Source organism: Peromyscus leucopus, chromosome 6 (genome assembly GCF_004664715.2).
Source record: "Peromyscus leucopus breed LL Stock chromosome 6, UCI_PerLeu_2.1, whole genome shotgun sequence".
Classification (NCBI taxonomy): Eukaryota; Metazoa; Chordata; class Mammalia; order Rodentia; family Cricetidae; genus Peromyscus; species Peromyscus leucopus.
This window is the reverse complement of record NC_051068.1, coordinates 98,876,560-98,892,287: the sequence shown is the minus strand read 5'-3', so window position 1 is coordinate 98,892,287 and position 15,728 is coordinate 98,876,560.

The following is a 15,728-nucleotide window of genomic DNA, read 5'->3' as shown; positions in this document are numbered from 1 at the left end:
GTTGGAAACACATTCTTTAAATAAATGATTAAATTAAATAAGGCCTCAAAGTGAGCCATAATCCAATATGGTTGTTGTGTTAATAAAACAAAGAACTGACACAGACACAATGAGAGAAAGCACCGTGTGAAGACAGCCACTTACAGGGGAGGAGAGAGGCTGTTAGAAGAAACTTCGCTCATAGTAATGTCTACGTAAGGCCCTAAGATAGGACTAGAGGTTCTTATTTGAGATGGAGATACTTAGGATGCATGTACAGAAGATAGAACATCAGAGGGGAAAAAAGCATTAATTTCTAAATAAAGAAGAAGCCTTAGGATAAATGGAGCTTCTAGAACCTAATCTTGGTCTTGGACTTCTGGATACTGGGACTTGAAAATGATATTTTGTTATTTAATCTATCTAGTCTATAGTACTTTTTAAAGTCTGCTATAACAGAGTAATACACATTCATTCAAAGGCAGACCCTATTACTTTATGACATTTCTTATTTGATTACAGGACCCTTGGGCTTGGTTGTAAATTACTTTTATCCTATGCTAAGCAGCATTAATTAGATTTTGTATGTGACATATCAAAAGGTTTTGTTTAGATCCTATGTGAGTCAAATTATTAGGAATGACCAACGAAATAGTAAAATGACATTTTCATGAAACAATCTAAATGTTATTCAACTTATTAATTGAAAATGTGAAATGTGGCACATATGCACTATGGAATACTAATCATCTGTAAAGAAAAATGAAATTAATAGGTCAATGGATGGAACCAGAAAGGTATATATTGAGTGAGGTAATCGAGATGCAGAAAAGCAAACACTGCATGTTATTCCATTTGTAATTCTTAGCTCCAAATCCTCAGATGTGAGTATGCTGTGGGATAATGCTCTTGTACACTGATTAATAAAACACTGATTGGCCAGTAGCCAGGCAAGAAGTATAGGTGGGGCAAGCAACTAGGAGAATGCTGGGAAGCAGAAGGGCTGAGTCGGAACACAGAGGAAGCAAGATGATAAGGCAGAACTGAGAAAAGGTACCAAGCCACATGGCTAAACATAGATAAGAACTATGGGTTAATTTAAGTGTAAGAGCTAGTCAGTAATAAGCCTGAGCTAATGGCTGAGCAGTTATAATTAATGTAAACTTCTGAGTGATTATAAGTGGGCTGCAGGACCATGGAGTGCTAGGCAGGACCTGAGAAACTTTCTGACTACACTTGGCACCAATACATGGTCGCAAGAGTTTCCACCTAAAACCCGTGACTACATGAGTATATACACTGGAGTAACTGCAGAAATCAGAAAAGTGAAGGTGTCACGGGGGAGTTTGGGGGAACATTAGAGAGATGAAGATTTGGGTGTGTGTGATTTGAAGAGGGAATGGGAAAAATGGTGAGGGGGTCTTAAGTTGAGGAAGGGAGATCAATACTGAAGGAAAGTCAGGGAGGAGGGCAAATAACACTAAGGATGTCTGAAAAAACTATAAGCAATCACACTGTTTTTATTCACCCAAAATTATATATAATATGTGTAAGTTTGTGTATTTACATATACATATATGATTAAAGTGAAGTGATCCCACTTGGCTGAAAATGCTCCCCATGAGAGCCATAGGCTGTTTAACAAAAATCCCAGTACGCAGGCATTAGAAACCTCCTTCCAGTGGGTTAGAAGAATTTTCTAAAACAATATAGGCAATTGCTGTTGATTTCCTCAGAGACCGAAGGGAAGTGCCTAGTGCTGAAGACACCGGGCACTTTGAACACAGAACTCAGTGGATCTGAGCTGAGTCTGACCTGAAAGCCTCCTCCCTAAGGACTGGCTTTCACAGTATGGGAAGATGCTATGCAAATTTCTAAGGAGGTAAGCAGCCAATAGTTCTACCCAGCTGTAAAGTGGGCAAACCAAAATGACCATTATGACAAGATATCGCTAGAAGGTAATAGTGGCACTCATATCTTGATGGTAACCAATAGCTTTCTAACTGGATTTATGGCAGACTCAGCAAGAGAGAAATCAAGCACTGGAAATCTAACCAGCTACCCAGAACTTGTTAAGTCATGGATCTTAGGGAAAATCTACCACTTTCACTTCACTAAACCAGTGTTAAGTGCTAACTGCATTCTAAATAATCCTCCTTATATCCACAAATAAGTGTAACTCTCACCCCTTGTCAAAGAAATGTATCTTTGCAACAGATGGAGGTCATTACAGACAGCAACTTGTCAAAATGAAGAGAGAGCTGATCATGGTGTGCTCAGCCCCAGTTGGTACATTTACAAAACAACTCCTGCACCTAAGTCTCCGTGAACATTCTGGAAAATGGTGCTGAACAGCGCGCACGCACACACACACACACACACACACACACACACACACACACACACACACACAAACACACACCTGTAACACTAACAATAAAAAATGGCCATAAGTTTGAGAGGGAACAGGGGGTATGGGAGGAGTTGGTGGGAGGAAAGGGATGGAGCAAACTACATAAGTATATTTTAATTAAAAATAAAAGTGAGTAAGAGAAATTCTCCAGAGATTAAAATGATGGAGAGTGAAAGATGGGTACTGCTGGGACACATCATTGCTTCGGTGTTGTTTTCTTTTTTTTGAAGCGTCTTGTGGCATTGACTGACCAATGTTCTGGGAGCTTTTTCCACTGATGTCTATGTGAGTATAGATTTAGAGTCTCTTGAGCAAAGTGTAAACATACCTATCTGCTAAAAAGAAAGGGTTTGAGGTTCCTGGGCTCAGACTTCTCTCCTGTGTTGTCACCTGTACTGCATGCAGGTGCATCTGGGTTTTGTATTGGCCTCTTGGGAATGGCGTTCTAGGAACAGAGATAAAACCCTGCCTCCGTTTCTGACCCAGGAGGCTCTGTCTTCTGCCAGTTTCATGGAACTGCGGTAGAACTATTTGCTATCTCACACTTAGGGCTAAATATCAGACTTTTCCTACTATTTGAAAGCCAGGCCATCTTTTTCCATATTGTAAAAAACAAAAAATATGAAGTTACAAAGCTAATTTAAATAATTTGCTGGTTGGATGGGGGACACACTCCACCTTCCGATTTCTAGATTAATGAAGATGTCACCTTCTAGAACCTTTATGTTCACTTTCATTCTGTGAGCATGCTCCTTGTATTTTTACAGGGAAAGTTCTTTGAGAATACCAAATCTTACATTTGTGCACTTCACATATCTGTATGTCAATTATACCTCAATAAGCTAAAATAAAAATCATTTTGTTGTTTGCAACAATCTCTTGGACCTCATATCACAAACTTGTCCACCTCAATTTTAGATGAATACACACTTTTTCTTTTTGTTTATTTATGTTTGGGCTAAAACATATAATAAATATGAAATATATCAGGCCACAAAGAGATTAAGAAGGTGAATTAGGTAAAGCTAGAAGGCAGAATGTCCCAGAGTGGGTAAATTGTATCTGTGCAGTTTTAGACACTAAATACATGGCCATGCTTGCTTTGAACACCCAATTACCTTTTACAAATAACTCTAACTTTTTGAAATTTTCAGTTTTTCTTCCTTCCTTCCTTCCTTCCTTCCTTCCTTCCTTCCTTCCTTCCTTCCTCCCTCCCTCCCTCCCTCCTTCCTCCCTCCCTTCCTTCCTTCCTTCCTCTCTCCCTCCCTCCTTCCCTCTCTCTCTTTTCATTCTTTCTATCTATATACCCATCTATGTATCTATCCATCTACCCATCCATCATCTATGTTTTTGTCATTTCTAGCACTTTTCCTTCTCCACCCATAGATTCAGATTTTCAATTGCTCTTATTATTCTTTTGCCTAAAGAGTGAGCATGTATGTGTACATGCTCTATGTAATCCCATTCACACATACCCAATTTTTTAAATGAATGCTCACTGTTAGTTTTGTGCCTCTGGATAAGTTTCTATTTTTTTAAATTATTCTTGGTATGTTTTGAATTTGACTGACTTTTCTTGATATTTTAAGACCTGCCACAATATGAACATACTTTATTTCTGTGTCTGCTTTCAAGATTCTTTTAATATCAATTTTTAAAGTAATTTGATTTTGATGTGTCCTGGTATAATTTTCTTTGTTTTTGTGTTTGAGAGTTATTGGCCTTTCCAGGCTCTATGGATCCACTGTTTCTACTAAATTTTTAAGAATTTAGGCCATCTCCTCTTCATGTTATGTTTACTCTGTGTCCCTCTTCCTCTCATGGGAGATCTGAATTACTTGTAATTTGGGCTTTCTTGAAATGGCCCTGCAGTTCTCCACTGCTCTCATTTTTGTCTTTCTCTGGCTTTGTTTCCATGGCTGTATTCTAAGTAACTAAGCATCTCTTCAGTGCTTGCAGTCTGCAGTGACTTGGTTTTATGTTTTCACTGACATGCTATTCTCTGCTGTATCAGTTTGATTGGGCTGTTCAAAACATTTTCCCGTGGCTGTACTGAACGGGCACTGGCTCTACTCTTTTATTGCTCAATATTGAAAAATTGACAGTAACTGTATTTTTTTTAAAGTCTATTTCCTTGTAACACATTTTGGTTTTTTTAAATTTACACAAAATAATCATACAGAATTGTAAGTTATGGCAAGATGCTTCAATACCTATACACAATGCATATGCATGAAATAACAATTTTTCTTCTTATCATTCCTTTATATTTAAAGCCCTCTAGCTCCTCATCTCTAGTTCTTCATAAAATACATAAAAGGGTACTGCCAGCTCCCGTGACCCTACAGTGCGGAAGGGCACTAGAATTTTATCCTGCTGACTGGTTTGGTATCTGTCATCTTACTTCCCTCTTCTCTGCCTTTGTTTGTTTGTTTTTTGTAATCACTTTTCATATCTTCTGCATTGAGATCACTGTTTTAACTTCCAATTATGAGAAAAGCTACACAATCTTTGCTTTTCAATTTCTTTTTACTTTTTAAACATAATATTTTGCTGTGAGTGACAGAATTTTATTCTTGAAGCATATACCATCTTTTCAAAACCATGCCACCAGTCCATGCACAGATAAACTGATTTGTTCTTTTAGCCAGTGTGAATAAACATGGGGAGTAGATAAGTCTTTAGCATGATGGCTTCATTTTCTTTGGATATAATCTCAGAGATGGGATAGCTGGATCATGTAGTAGATCAAATTTAGTTTTTTAAAGGGGACTTCATAATGGAAATGTCTGATTTATTTATTTATCTTGATGCCTTCTTGTTCTTTCTTGTTTTCCTGGTTTCCTCATGAGAACATGCTCATGAGAGACTCCTTGCAGCTCTCAAGACCCACATTGTCTCAAATTTTCTTATCTACAAGAGGTAAAAATGCAAATGTGCTGCTTACTTGGGTTCATGCATGTATATCTGTTTATTATAATTAATATTCTGATATGATCAAGAGTACAGCACTGATTATAATCTAGCATCAGGTGAAAATAATATGTGCTGCTTGGTTCTATTTCCTTCTGACTTACAAGAACTGACAGGGGTACAGAAAGAAGAAAATGGGCAAGAGAAGTAATGAGATTTTAAATTCATGGTGTGGTTTCTTTGTTTATTCAGTTGTGGGGTCTGTCATCCCACCTCGTAGGCAACAAATTCAAAGAAACTCCTGGGAATAGATGACTAATGAGTACACATTAGAGATTTTTTTCATTTCTTTTTAATACTCCAAAGAAAACAACTATACCCTGAGATGACAATTAATGTTGAGTATTTGAAGTTACTATTAATAATTGGTTTGTATAAGTGTAAAAATCTCATATTCTATTCCTCTCACCCAACAAAACTGTATAAATTATAGCCATCAACATTATATTTAAGAAACATTCCTTTATACCACAGTCAATAAAAAGGTCACTCATTTTTTTTTATTATTACTAATTTAAAAACTTATCTGCCTCTTCAGTGTTAGAAAGGATCATTCAAGATTCATAGCCTCTGCTCTGTCTTTTCTTGAGGAGATGTGAATAATCTTTGCCTACCCCAAATAGGATGCCGATAACACACTAAAGAAGTGACTGTACTTTAGCTTCATGAACTAATGAGTTTAGATTATTTACAGAAGCATGGATGAGAGGTTGCCTATACATGCAGAAATGACCCACATGCAGCTACATCATGGCAAAGCCACCTGATCATGGATGGTGACATATGAAAGCTGAATCCAAGAGCTTACTGTCCACCTTGTAGGCAGCTCCACCAAAGAGTGTTCTCCTCCCCACACCAACACTTGTTCATGACTTAGCACAGTCTTGAGGAGAAGTCCCGTGGGTCCTAACATTTGGAACTGCTTGTATTGTCAAAGCTCCACTAGCTTCCTGAGTTTTATAGGCTTCCCCTTTCCTCCTAGGACAGAATGCTTCAAACTGGGGGAAACAGCTATATAACCCTTGCCACCAAGAAGATGGAAGCTTCTTAAGACTTCATCTGTGTAGGGTGCTTTACACAGGTTCTTCCACTTATTTATCATGAAAAAAAAAAAAGGAAGACAAGCCTGATTCTCTGTTTTACACACAAAGAAATCAATGGTAATAGGGCTAACTTTGTTATACCAGATTGTACAGCTTGGAGAATCAAGGCCAGTATTTCCAGAATCACTAAATAAAATTGCTTTTATTTGGGGTCATTCAATTATTTTTAATGGATATGACATTTTACATACAAGGTAAATACGTTTTGAAATTTATTGTCCAATAATATGGTGGCTGTAATTAATAAAAATATATTATTTCAAACAGAAAATTTCAAATATTATTATCCTATCGCTTTCCAAAACCAAACAAACAAGAATTATGCTTAATAAATGGCCTCTTCTTATCCATCCTTCCATGTTTTCCTTCAGAAATACTGGTAACAAATGAATCTGTGTATGAGAATTATAGCAAACTAGTAGTTTTTCCACTGTTAATATTAAACTTTCCCTCCCAAATCTTGAAAGAAATGATTTGTTAGAATTCTTTTATGAGAGCTGTTGAAAGAGAACAGGAAACATAATTAGTGGAATAACAGAAGAGGTCGATTCTAATATGAAACAGCATTTTACAATGATACTGAAAGCTAGAAAAATGGGACTGCTAAGTCCCTTGTACAACGCGTTCACTGGAGTGGGTGCTTTGAAGAAATGTCCCCCAGAGAGTGTCCCCCTTTCCATGCAGTCTTTTTACTGCTTCCTTCTGCTTTGTGCATGCTTCCCTGATGGCTCTCTCAAGGCTCCTTCCGGCATTTGCCTATTATTCTGGAGCTGAGAGCAAGCTCAACGTGTCCCTGAAGTCATCTTCAATCATTTAGCAGCACTTGCAATGATTTCTTTTCATCACTTTATAAATGAGCTAACAAGAGTGGGAAAGGGGAAAAAATAGGCCTAGTTAAAAAAATGCAATTCCTTTTCTGCAGAGATCTAAATTCCATCGACTCGTACTCATTTTATCATGAGCCACTTGCTCCAGATTGTGCTATGTAATATTTTATTCATACAATCCATTAGATTGCCCCCAGTTTTCATATTTTCTGTATATTTTTAGATGAATCCTGCTAGTTTTTTTATTTTATGTCTGTCTCTAGTGTTCCGCAGTCATTTTTGCCTTTCATTAGTAGTTAATTTTAAAATGCAATTAGAGAAGATTCCGTTGAGGATAGCAGGCAATAACTGACTCCTTTGTGTCCAATCCTGGGGAAGATGAGAGAGCGTGCAAGTACACTCCAAAATCGAGCATGCTCAGAAAAGAAACTAGAACTGTGAAGAAGAGAGGATTAAAAAGAATCTCTAGGTAAGTTATTGGATATTTTAAAATTAGTGAATTGCTTATGCATGGCTTATCAAATAAATTATTTCCCTACATTAGTATTTATTCGGTTTTAGTGATAACGATTAAACTGAGTTAAAGGTAGGTTTTTTAGTTTTGTTCTTCTTTTTTTTAATCTGAGGATTCTTTAGAAATACCCATTATGTTCTAAGTTCTTTAAGTTAAAACACCATTATTTTAATTGAATCTATATTTAAGGGCTGGTATTGAACTGCATATGAATACTTAGGGCATGCCACAAAGTCTGACAAATAGATGGAAACACATCCCTTAAAGTACTCCAAAAATGAGAAAAGAGTCATTTACAGTTGGGATGCTTTGGGCTATGCCAGCATGTAAGGGTATAGCAGTTTTTTCATAAACCCATGAGTTTTTAAAGATGAATTAAATATATGAGAAATGAAAGAGATAATTTCAAAAGCACATAGATTTTTATGAACAACTAAAAGAACATTCCCAAGAAACTGTGGATGGCTTTATTAATGATAAAATGGCTTAAAATCAGGTGTGTTTTGATTCCTAAAAGTCAGTCAGATGTTACATTAAGAAGATGGATGGGTCTGGCTAGGTGGCTCAGTATGTAATGATTTTGATGCACAAATTCAATTAGAGCTTGACTCCTGGAGCCCATGTAAATCTGGAAAGAGAGAACTAATTTCATTATTTTGTCCTCTGTCCTGCATAAATGCGTTGAGGCATGTGGGTATGCACGAGCTTGCTCCATGTGCTTGTGGGTGCACGCACACAGGTATGCATGCACACTAACAAGAAAAGCAAGGAAGAACATAGTCTCTGGTAACCACAGTGTTTGGCTTATCAGTTCTTTGATGAAGATGTATGGTACTTGTGATCTGGATTTATGGGAAGAAAGCAGAAGTGACAAGGTAAGTGGAAGCCATTTGTAGGTTCAGATAGAATAACTGCTCCAGCAGTGTTAGGGGTGTCACAAAGTGTTACCGCTAATTCTAATTTCACCATAAGACTCACCTTTGTGGAGTAGGTATCAGAAACCTGTAAGCACAATTAAGAGAATGCACTCTGCAACCTGATTAGATTAAAACCCCAACATGTCTCTGTGTGATCATAGATATGTTCATCATACCACCTATGTCTCCATGTTTCCATCTGTGGGGTGGATTCACTTCAGTTTATTGTGGGCAGGACAAGAACACACTAGTGCAAAGCATCTGGAGAAGACTGGTGCATAGGAAGCACTTCACTTCATTTTTGTCAGTGACAATTCATTGAAATAGATTCCAAACTTGCTTCCTACTGCAATTTCAGTTCAGCTTTGTTCTTAAACAGTGTGTGTGTGTGTGTGTGTGTGTGTGTGTGTGTGTGTGTGTGTGTGTGGTGTTTAGACATATCTTGTCAATGTATTCTTTTCAAGGATGTTATCTATACATCCAACAGCATCAGAAGGGTGGGATATACATTGGAGTCATCTAGAAGGTCTAATTCTCCTTAACAGACTTATAGCACCTCTTTTTGGTCAGAGTGAGAAAGGGGCAGTTAAACCAGGGGACAAACAACCTCTGGTCTGGCTCATTCTAGTTCATCGGTGACCAGCTACTTGGCTTAGAATAAATAATAGTCTTTAAGTTTGTTGTATGGTTGTGGCCATAACAATTTATACAACCTTTTATTCTGAGACATCTTCAACCAAGTGTCAATCATAGTAAGTGTTTGAAAACATTATTTTTCAATGATGTACTTCTATGTACAAATCTTCAAAAGTTCTCTGTAAAACAAATTATCAAGGGATGGAGGAATGACTCAGCAGTTGGGAGTACTTACTGCCCTCCCAGAGGACCATGTAGCATGAATCTTAAAAGTTCTTATTAATAAAATCAAACCCGAGGCCAGTTATTGGGGTCCATGCTGGTAAATCAGAGAGACAGAACAAGCCACAGCTATCTCACCTCACCGGATCCTCAGCTGGTCTTGTCTCCACAGACTGGAGGCCTCTGAGTCCTCATCCGGAATGGGTCTCAGCTGAATTACTGCTCAAAAGCCTGAAGCTTAACCAGCCAAAATCTTAACCAGCCAAATGCTTCTAGTTTCTGGTCCTCACGCCTTATGTAGCTTTCTACCACCACTCCCTGGGTTTAAAGGCTGGCTTTCTGGGATTAAAGGCGTGTGTCACCATGCTTGGCTTTTTCCAATGTGGCCTTGAACTCACAGAGATCCAGAGGGATTTCTATCTCTGGAATGCTAGGATTAAAGGTGTGAGTGCCACCATTTTCTAGCCTTTGTATCTAGTGGCTGTCTGTTCTCTGACCCCAGATAAATTTATTAGAGTACACAATATTTTGGGGAACACAATACCACCACATTTCCTCTCTTTTTGTCTAAAATTAAAAAAGCTTATAACTAATACAAGAAAAACTATCTTCAATAAGTATATGCAATATACAGTCAAGATTACATTAACAATGTCTAGTCCATTAACATTTGACAGATCCAGACAAAAAAACTCCATTATATATATTAACAATGTCCAGTCCAGTAACAGGACCAGGATTTCATTCCCAGAACCCACACGGCAGCTCACAACTGACAGGGGATCTTCTGGTCTCCACAGACATCAGGAACACACATGGGACACATTTGCATATGCAAGCAAGATACCCATACACATGACAAAGAAAAATAAATAAGTAAATTACACCCCACCAATTTCTCAGTAATTATATTTTTATGAATTGTATAAATTGAATTGTGGCAAGGCAGATATTAATTCTTTGGCATTAAAATTTCTCCACCACCAATTTGCTTTCAGGTAACAGTGATAATTTTCACTAGTTCATTTCCCCATTGATTTTGTTTTATATTCTCCCCGCCGTCTCTCTCTTTCATGGTCTTTGACAGTGGATGCACCCTATGGGTCAGCGACTATGGTGCCTCGTGTGCTGTTTTATTAAATATCTTCAGTTTTCACAACAAGGTCCAATCCCCACAAGAAAGTGAGAAGCAAACAAGTCATGAAACATGATATGAACATAAGAAAATAAGCCAGAACATGTATTTTAGATTGAAAATGAGTTGTGAACAGGAGAGGAGTTTTGGATTTTCTTCAAGAAAAAAAGGAGGCAATGTTTTCACAGAAAGCAGAACAGGGTTTACAGATTTTAATCACATTGCCTTCTCAGTGGTTTTAAAGCAATGAAGCAAGAGATGATTCAACATTGCTTTACAAAGCTAAGTAAGAATTGACACAGACCTTTGGCATTTGATACCTGGCCCCCTCCCTGCTCTTCACTTTGTTTCTCTCAGAAGAATGTACTTCACTGAATAGAATGCAGGCCAAGCAAACCTATGGCAACAGATAGCATTCAGATGAGGTAATTCTGAACTGAGATTTCTCAGAGAATTGCCTTTCCCTGAAGACTTTTATAACAAGATCTTTAAGTTCTATCCATTTAAAAAAACTGGAGAAAATGACCCTCTAAAATCTAAGAATATGCTCAATTCTGCTCTCTGAAATTAATTCTGGGAAGATATCCATATTATTTTAGAATAGCAAACAGATTTCTCTGGTGGACTTGTGCCAGGATCTTTGATGGACTTATGCCAGGAAAGAGGTAATGTAGATGTGTTATGTTATTCTTTATTGTAGAAGCATGAAGCATCCCTCTGATGACTTGGGACCAGGGAGGTGAGGCATCCCTCTCTGGCCAGGCTGAAAGTAAACTATCAGGCTCTTGGTTATCATCACTGTCTACAAGCCCACATAAGCTCAAATGTGTTACCACTAAACAGAATGTTTAGAATCTTATTTGGAAAACAAAAGAAAGCAAAGTAAATTGGTATCATAATGTGCAAAATTACCTGTTTTAAGCATTATTATAATGGAACCAAAAATCCCATATTCATGAAAACATGTTGATTGACTAAACAAGTAAGATTTTGTTATGTTGACTTAATGCTCTGTCAATTTAATAGCCAAACTATTAATATTATAATACATAGCCATGGCATTAACAGCAATAACAGATCGGTCCTTAAAAACTAGACAACTGTGTAACAGGAATCTTAAAGATTCTTACTAATAAAATCAAACCCAAGACCAGTTATTGGGGTCAATGCTGGTAGATCAGAGAGACAGAACAAGCCACAGCTATCTCACCTCGCCAGATCCTCAGCTGGTCCTGTTTCCTCAGACTGGAAGCTTCTGTGTTCTCATCTCAATGGCTCTCAGCTGAACTGCTGCTTAAAAGCCTGAATGCTTAACCAGCCACATGCTTAACCAGCCACATGCTTAACCAGCCAAACGCTTCTAGTTTCTGGTCCTCACGCCTTATATATCTTTCTGCTTTCTACCATCACTCCCTAGGATTAAAGGCTTGCTTTCTGGGATTAAAGGCATGAGTCACTATGCCTGGCTCTTTCCAATGTGGCCTTGAACTCACAGAGATCCCAGATGGATTTCTGCCTCTGGAATGCTAGGATTAAAGGCATGTGCTATCACTGCCTAACTAGTGGCTTTTCTGTTCTCTGACCCCAGGTAAGTTTAAGGTACACAATATTTTGGGGAACACAATACCACCACATTTCCTCTCTTTTTTTGTCTAAAATTAAAGAAAGCTTATAACTAATACAAGAAAAACTATCCAATAAGTATATACAATATATACAGCCAAAATTACATTAATGTTGTCTAGTCCATTAACATTTGACAGATTCAGATAAAAACTCCATTATATATATTAACAATGTCCAGTCCAGTAATATCTGATAAACTCAGACCAAAAAATTTTCATTACTTATTTAAAACAAGTAGTTCCTTTTTAAAAGTAGATTCCATAATCTCCCTTTTTATCTTATCATATCCATATTCTCTCTTTTTTCTTTTCATAATACATTCAGTAGTCTACCTTTTGTCATTTTTATATCTTCCCCTTTTTCTTCAGTGTAGATTCAATGATCTACCCATTTGTCCTATTATTTCTTTATCTTTTTTCTCAGAGTAGATTCAATGATCTATCTCATATCTTATTCTCTTTTTCTTTTTTGCTTTCTAGGGGTGAAGATATCTCTAGGGAATCTTGAAAAGAAAATTTTTGGGTTAATTGTCAAGTCCTGTATCATTTGTCCAGTCTCTGCATAAAAGGAAAGTTCAGGGCTTGTTTCAAGTCCTTGTTCAAGTAGTCTATCAGGCTGGATCATCTCAGCTAGCCATCTCAAAATTGTCCTAAGCAGTTTGTAGTCCAAAGCAGATCTTTCTGTGGTGATAATCATCTTAATGGCTTTACCATAGTCCTTTTGAAGATTTCAAAGTTGCTGTTAGGTGTGGTCATGGTTCCATGCAGACTTTTTTTTTTTTTTTTTTTTTTTTTTTTTTGTGCCTCCTCTGTGGTTTGGAGCAATCACAGTCTGACAAATGTCTGTCTTTCGGAACCATGAACATTCTTCCCTAGAACAGAAAATCTTCACAATTTCCCCCCACCATTTGTCTTGCCAAACTTTTCCAAACTGACCTTTGCCTGTAGCTTGAGTTTTTCTGCCTTGCCCACAGTCAGGACAAATCTCTGTCACCCGCCAGTCCCACAGCCACTCAGACCCAACCAAGTAAACACAGAGACTTATATTGCTTACAAACTGTATGGCCGTGGCAGGCTTCTTGTTAACTATTCTTATATCTTAAAGTAACGCATTTCTACAAATCTATACCTCGCCACGTGGCTGGTGGCTTATCGGCGTCTTCACATGCTGCTGGTCATGGCGGCGGCTGCAGCCAGTCCTTCTGCCTTCCTGTCCTTTTATTTCTCCTCTCTGTTAGTCCCGCCTATCCTTCCTGCCTAGCCACAGCCGATCAGGTTTTATTTATTGATCAATCAGAACAACTTGACATACAGACCATCCCCCAGCACAGCCAAGTGCAGACCATCTCAAACACCTGCACTCAGGCCCATGGTCCTAATCATCCTCTATACAGACCTGCTGGGTAACGCCACAAAGAACCCAAGAAGGGCTCCCACAGGACATACAGATCATCCCACAGCATTTGCCAATGCTTTCTTGTAACAGGATAGTCCTGGCAATTCTTCTCTGAACCAGCAGCAGTAAACCCTTCGTCCCAGGTAGCAGCATCACCGCAGTCACCAACACGATGAGAAGGAGCTGGCAACGTGAAGCAGTAGCCACTGCCTCCATGGTCCTACCACTGTTTGTGGCTCAGTCCAGGCCAAAGCTTCTACCAAGCCTCCTAGGCCAGCCTCAAACTCGGGATCCTACTGCCTCTGTTTCCTTCAGCAAATCCTACTGGCGTGTGCCACCACAACCAGCTCTTTTTCATGAATTCATACCACAAACTTTGGGTGCCAGATGTAGCATGAATCTTGAAAGTTCTTATTAATAAAATCAAACCTGAGGCCAGTTATTGGGGTGAATGCTGGTAGATCAGAGAGACAGAACAAGTCACAGCTATCTCACCTTGCCAATTCCTCAGCTGGTCCTGTTTCCTCAGACTGGAAGCTTCTGTGTCCTCATCCCAATGGTTCTCAGCTGAACTGCTGCTTAAAAGCCTGAATGCTTAACCAGCCAAATGCTTAACCAGCCAAATGCTTAACCAGCCAAATGCTTCTAGTTTCTGGTCCTCACACCTTATATATCTTTCTGCTTTCTACCATCACTCCCTAGGATTAAAGGCTTGCTTTCTGGGATTAAAGGCGTAAGTCACTATGCCTGGCTCTTTCCAATGTGGCCTTGAACTCACAGAGATCCCAGATGGATTTCTGCCTCTGGAATGCTAGGATTAAAGGCATGTCCTATCACTGCCTAACTAGTGGCTTTTCTGTTCTCTGACCCCAGATAAGTTTATTAAGGTACACAATATTTTGGGGAACACAATACCACCACACAACTGTGATGCTGATTTTATAATATTGCATGAGAAACCTTGCTCCTATGATCCTGCTTAATCTTTGAAATTATACCATTATTATTTTTCACATACAAGAAACCTGAAACATAGAGAGGTTAAGCAATGACTACAAAGTCATACAGTAAAGATTTTGTGAAGTTAGGACTTAAATTCAGGTACACTTTTATTTTATTAATTAATTAAATAAATAATAATTTTTTTTTTAGACATGGTCTAACTATGTGGGTAGCCTTGGCTAGCCTGAAACTTGCTATATAGAACAGATTAGTCTTGAGCTCAGAGATTTGTTTTCCTTTATTTCCTAAGTACTGGAATTAAAGGAGTATACCAACATGCTGTGGGATGCCTTTCTGTATGCTGTGAATATGTGTTGCTCTGATTGGTTAATAAAAAAGCTGCTGTAGCCTATGGTGAGTCAGGTTATCACCAGGCAGGAAATACAGGAGAGAGACAGGAAGAGGAAGGGCAGAGTCAGGAGTTGCCAGACAGACACAGAGGAAGCAAGATGACAAGGCAGAACTGAGAAAAGGTACGAAGCTATGGTGGCTAAACATAGATAAGAATTATGGTTTAATTTGAGTGTAAGAGCTAGTCAGTAATGAGCCTGATCTAATGACCAAGCAGTTACAATTCATACAAGCTTCTGAGTGATTATTTTATAAGCAGGCCACAGGACCGCAGGGACTTGGTGGACCGGAGAAACCTGCCGACTACGCCAACATGCCAGCTACATTTTAAATAGAAAAGAGAAATAAAAATCTCTTGAAGCAAGTAGCACATAAGCTATACTTTGAAAACTAGTCATAGTTTGTTGCACTGTTGATATGTCCTCAAAGAGTGACACCAGTGATGAAGATGTACAGGAAGTATTTATATGTTGGCAGCCAGCACAGATATCCTTTAAAGTATTCAGAGGGGGAAAAAAAAACCTACAGGCCAGGGCAGTGGTGGCGCACGCCTTTAATCCCAGCACTTGGGAGGCAGAGGCAGGCGGATCTCTGTGAGTTTGAGGCCAGCCTGGTCTACCAAGTGAGTTCCAGGA